The sequence below is a fragment of the Brassica oleracea genome, chromosome C3, assembly GCF_000695525.1.
Source record: "Brassica oleracea var. oleracea cultivar TO1000 chromosome C3, BOL, whole genome shotgun sequence".
NCBI lineage: Eukaryota > Viridiplantae > Streptophyta > Magnoliopsida > Brassicales > Brassicaceae > Brassica > Brassica oleracea.
In genome coordinates this window covers 46667738-46673745 of record NC_027750.1, presented here as the reverse complement: position 1 = coordinate 46673745, position 6008 = coordinate 46667738, and positions in this window count along the sequence as shown.

Below are 6008 nucleotides of genomic sequence, written 5' to 3'. Positions count from 1 at the left end.
TATCTATTCATCTATTATTTTATGTGACAACTTCATGCTTGAATAGATCCTCATTGAATTAGGATTGCTAGAAACAAGTGATAACTGATCTAGGAACCCTAGTGAGTACTTTATCAACCCGCATGCAAAGCTTGCTAGAAGCGTGTCGATCGATATTCCAATAGAAAAATCGATCGACGTCGTGAAAGGTGTATCGATCAATATTCCTCTAGAATCATCGATCGACACTTTGTAATTGATCGACAAATGATAGTTGAGATGATTAGATCTAATCAATAGACGAATCTAGAAAGCGAGAGCCGATCGATTTGTTCTTAATTGTTGAGCTCTTTAATATCTTGCATAAAACAATTAGTCTCTATATCATTATAATCCTGATTATTTGAACAGAAACCCTAGATTTAGCAACCATCCTTCCATCAAATAACCCTCAATCAATCAGCCGAGCAACTGTCTTGCTCACCACTACAATTTACTATATTTACTGCTTTATAAACTATTAGTCTAGCTTAATCGTATAACAATTAGATCTTTTTTGTGTCCTAGCTTTCTGGGGATTTGATCTCTAGGTACTACAACTCGACCTCTTATTTGAGAGAGTATAAATCACTCCTTAGGGTAATTTGAGTGATATCAAATTTAGCGCCGTTGCCGGGTAGCTTTGATCGCCGTTAGATATTGTTTAGTTAGATTTAGTCTAGGTTTTACTACTGTTCAAAAAAAAAAAACTGATAAAAATTTTTTTCTTCTGTTTCAGGTACATACATCTTAGTACCAGAAACGTCAATGAAGAGAGGATTTCTGGATTCTTAAAAAAAAGAGCTTGTTGATTCACGCACGATCCTTAAGTCTACGAGGGAAGAACTGATTGACACCCTCCAAGCAGCATCGATCGACATTGTTAACCAAGCATCGAACGACACTATCCAACTTGTGTCCGACAACACTATTCAGCACAGTACTGTTCACTCTTCATTACGGTACTGTTCATCAAGGTACTGTTCACCCGGGTACTGTTCACCTGGGTACTGTTCACGTTGACACTGTTCATCTACCGTCAATCGACACTGTTCATCTCATGTCGATCGATATTGTTCATCTCCACGTCGATCGACACTGTTCATCGCGACACTGTTCATCGAGAATGGGATGCTAAGAGACGAAGAAGGTCGCACTCGCAACAGCGCATGACAATTAATTAATGCTCAGAGTGTGGTGATCCCTGATGTAATTGTTGTTGCTGAGATGAATGACTTTGACCTGAGTCGAGAGTGGTATGATTGGGTAGGTCAAGACCCTTCAAGGGTCTTCCTCACCAAGATCCCAGAAACCACATCGAAGAGCTTGAAGATCTCGTGTCAAGGAGTGAGAAGAATGAAGTGTCTGAATACCACATGCTCTGCAAGATCTTCCCCTATTCTATCTCTGGAGATGCATTCAGCTGGTTCAGTCAACTACAGCCACGATCTCTAACCAGCTGGGAGGACATTGAAAGAGCCTTCCTTTACCAATTTCTTGATGATGCTGAAGCAACTCGAGAAAAGAAGAAGAATGATAAGTGGGATAGGCTTGTTGAAAGTTGGCAGATAGAGAGGGAATATCAGATTCCGAGACAGTTGCTCGACTACATTATGGTAGAGGATAATAAACATCACAGATCTGAAGAGCTGAGCAAAGCATAAGGAGTTGAGACTAGTTATCCGACCTCAAAATCGATCGAGACCAGCACCGCATCATCGATCAAAAGTACGACCTCAACGTCGACCAACGGTACAACCTCAACGTCGATCGACGGTACGACCTCAGAGTCGATCGCCCACACAATCCCAGCATCGATCGATGGAGACTCATGTTTCCGATCGACACCATTCGAAATCCATGAAAGATCGAGTTGTCCTCATGACATTGCAGACTCGACATTGGAGAGCACAAATATATCAAGTTGTGATCCTACCTCAGATGGAGACATAGAAATCACAATGGAAAATTTCTTGGATCTAGAAGAGTTCTTGGAGTTGGAGGATGGAGGATGGAGAAAAGCTTGAAGACTTTGATTCGAGTAGAGAAATCACTATGGAGACTTCTTTGAGCTGGAGGAATGGCTTGAGGGTATAGATCAGAATTTACATCGACACTCAGCGAATATCATCGATCCACACCCACCCGATATCGATCGACACCCGTTGTTGGACGAACCGCACGGTTTCATAGTTGAGAAAGAACCAATTGAGGAAAGAGTGCACAAGTCTGAGGCCTCACAAAATGCTGACTCCAAACATCAGAGACCATATGCGCAGAAGAAGCTGCTGGATTTCACAAAATAGTGAAGATGATACATGACCCTGTGACGTTTGTGGTTCCATGCGCTGTGATTGAAATTGAATTCCTATCCCACCAGATAGAAGTATGCAGTTAAGTTCTTACGTTGAGGTGTTGGATGATCATCAGCACGTAGAAGCTTCTCAGAGAGGATTGCGATTTAGAGATAAAGTCGATAAGGGCCCAGTAGAAGCAGCATCGATCGACACCGACCGGATACCATCGAACGAAACCAAAAAACTGGCATCGATCGACGCTACCACTTCTCCATCGATTGACACTGGGCGCGTATCAGAGCAGAAGGAGTTCAATGTGTGTGGAAATCTTAGGGATGGAGATACCACCACCCGATCAGACAAGTCTGGGGGAAAGAAGAGGAGGAATTGGAAGAAGAGAAAAATGATTAAGGACGGTCCTCAGGTATCATTGATCCCTCGCTTCTCAGATGGTGTCAGGAAATCCAAAGTGCGCAGCAGATGCTTCTCACAACCATTTGCAAAGCTTCAAGCGCTCCTTTATTGCTGAGATGATTGACAAAGGAGAAGAGTCGATGGAGGATGCTTTCACACAAGAATGATAAAGCTTCAGAGAGCAGACATTGAAACTTGTTTTGGAGCATGTTCTCATTCTCATCCGGACTACATCTGATCTCCAAAGTCAAGCTAGATGATTATAACAAAGCGCTGAGTAGGAGGCAACCCATTATTAGGTCATTTCACTCTGTTTAGGTTAGATTGTTACTGATTTTTGTTTTATTTTTATGCAGGCAAAAAAAAAAAGGGATCCAAGGAAGAAGAGTTGATATACCAGCAGCGATCGACGACAAGAGGCCATTGTCGGTCGACATATCATCACGAGTATCGATCTATCGCCACTTAACTGTGTCGATCAACGCTCACCATCAGCGAGCAGTTAGGTATTAAAAAAAAAAGAAGATCCGAGTAGACGATCATAAAATCGACCGATGAGAGAATGTCGATCGATATCGACATTACATCACCTTCACCGACCGATGGTAACTCCTTTCCATCGATCGACATTTAACCCGATCAGGTATATCGTTCTTACTTGTTAAATTATGTACTTATGATTATTTCTCACAATAACTACGACTAGATATACACTTGGGACAATGTAATTTAAGTCTGGAGGGATGTTTACTGATATTAGTGTGTTCATGAGTCTTATCAAAATGTTTTCAAAAGAGTTTTATTGTGTCAGGAAGGGGATAATGAACTTATTAGATTTTTGCTTGTTATCTAACCACTCTTTAGCACCATTCTAGACTTACTGATTGCAGATAGTACTAAAGATAGTAAAGTGGATCAACCTATCAACTATTCACACTTGCTGAGATTGTTTGAAAGAACTAAAGCTGACCTCCAACACTAAGCCTGACACAACTGCTTGTCTTGGGGCTTCGTATACATGGGATCAGATTCTTCAAACAAGTCTGGAAGGTAAAGCCTTGTGTAGATTTATCACATTTTCTCTCTCTATTTCGACCCTAGATTTATAGGTAGAGATATTTAGTTTTATATAAAAAAAAGAAAAAAAGAAAAAAAGAAAGAAAAATAAAAAGAAAAAATATATATATAAAAAATATATATATAATAGGTGTTAGTTAGGTGGAATCTGAACATGACTTGGTGGCTACAACCATTAAGGCTTGCTTCATAAGGATTCCAACAAAAAGAATTCGAACGGGACTTGGTGGCGGCAATCATCAAAGTTCGATTAACATGAATTCTTGGATATAGGTCAAAAAGAAGTGAACAGGACTTGGTGGCAACCACCATTAAGGCTTGGTTTATGGAAGTCTGTCCAATCTTGGTCAATGATCCTGCAATGGAAGCAGACTTTAACTAAAGAGAGAAATTAGTAAAGAGAAAAGATATTAACTAACTTTTACCTGCAAATCCAGATACTTGTTTGAAAATTCTTGCATCCTGTGATCGATACTCCCAAGGTAAAGCCTGCACTTTTATTTATGTCAAGAAATGAGCTTGGTAGAGGGGAAGGTCAGACAGGATTTGCTAAGTTGTTGGCTAGGTGAATTTGGTTGCTAAGACAGGATATGGTATAATGTGGTTTTGTGATTAGGACTTCTTAGATGTGGATTGCAATATTGTAGAGGTGATGATTCTAAGTTTAAAATCATGTGAGTTTCTGCTATTTTCAAACCTCTTTCAGAGAGACTGTCCGTCTATTTTGCTTGAGGACAACCAAAAGAGTAAGTCTCGGGGAGTTGATAGGCCATGGATTTTACCCACTTTTAGCCATGATCTATAAGTGTTTTAATATATGTATACTACTATATATAGTCTATTTAGAGTATTTACAGGTTCAGGAACGATTTGGAGGAATGTGGTGATTTTGGTGTCTTTTGGAGCCTTTTGAGGTGCAAAACTGCACAGACATGTCAGATGTTTAGCTATGGATGGAGACCTTCCCAACGTTAGATTGAGCCCATATTTAAAAAAACGATAGAGCTTTGAGTTTGCTTTTCAATGCCACCGGTTTCAGGTCAATCAGCTTCCTGTAGCAGAAGTTGTCCCCGTTATACTGAAAGGTGTTCAGTCTGCCTCGCAGGAGGAAGCTGTCAAGGAGATGAAGGACTGTCGATCTATGAAACAACATTGGCGTCGGTCGATGGTGATGCCAGAATATGGTCTGAACATATTTTATGACCGACTGAAGCCCAGAAACAACCACAAATTACCAGAATACCCTTGGACGACCAGAAATAATATTTATGTACATTATAATTACATGTTATTTATAAGCCATTGTTGACGGATACGCTATCTACGCTTTCTTTTATTCTTGTTTTAGGTTAGGAGAGAAAGGAGGAACTCCTTCAGAGTCCTCCTAGAAATCCTTCAGAGTCCTCCTGGAACTCCTTTGGTTTTTATATCTATTCTATTGCAGTTTTATATCTATTCATCTATGATTTTCTATGACAACTTCATGCTTGAATAGATCCACCTGTTTAGTTTAGGGTTCAAATAGGTTATGAGGGATTATCCCCAAATATAGAATGGCTAGGTTGTGATATTCATCAATAGGATGTTCTTACTGCTTCTGTTCTAGAGTCGCGAACTAGAACCCTGATCTTAGAATCATTAGGCACAAGTGATAGCTTGGTCTTTTCTCTGAATAGATCCTCATTGAACTAGGATTGCTAGAAACAAATGATAACTGATCTAGGAACCCTAGTGAGTACTTTATCAACCCGCGCGCAAAGCTTGCTAGAAGCATGTCGATCGATATTCCAATAGAATAATCGATCGACGTCGTGAAAAGTGTATCGATCGATATTCCTCTAGAATTGTCGATCAACACTTTCTAATTGATCGACAAATGATAGTTGAGATCATTAGATCTAGTCAATAGACGAATCTAGAAAGCGAGAGCCGATCGATTTGTTCTTAATTGTTGAGCTCTTTAATATCTTGCATACAACAATTAGTCCCTATATCATTATAATCCTGATTATCTGAATAGAAACCCTAGATCTAGCAACCATCCTTCCATCAAACAACCCTCAATCAATCAGCCGAGCAACTGCCTTACTCACCACTGCAATTTACTATATTTACTACTTTATAAACTATTAGCCTAGCTTAATCGTATAACTATTAGATCTTTTGTGTGCCCTAGCTCTCTGTGGATTCGATCCCAAAGTA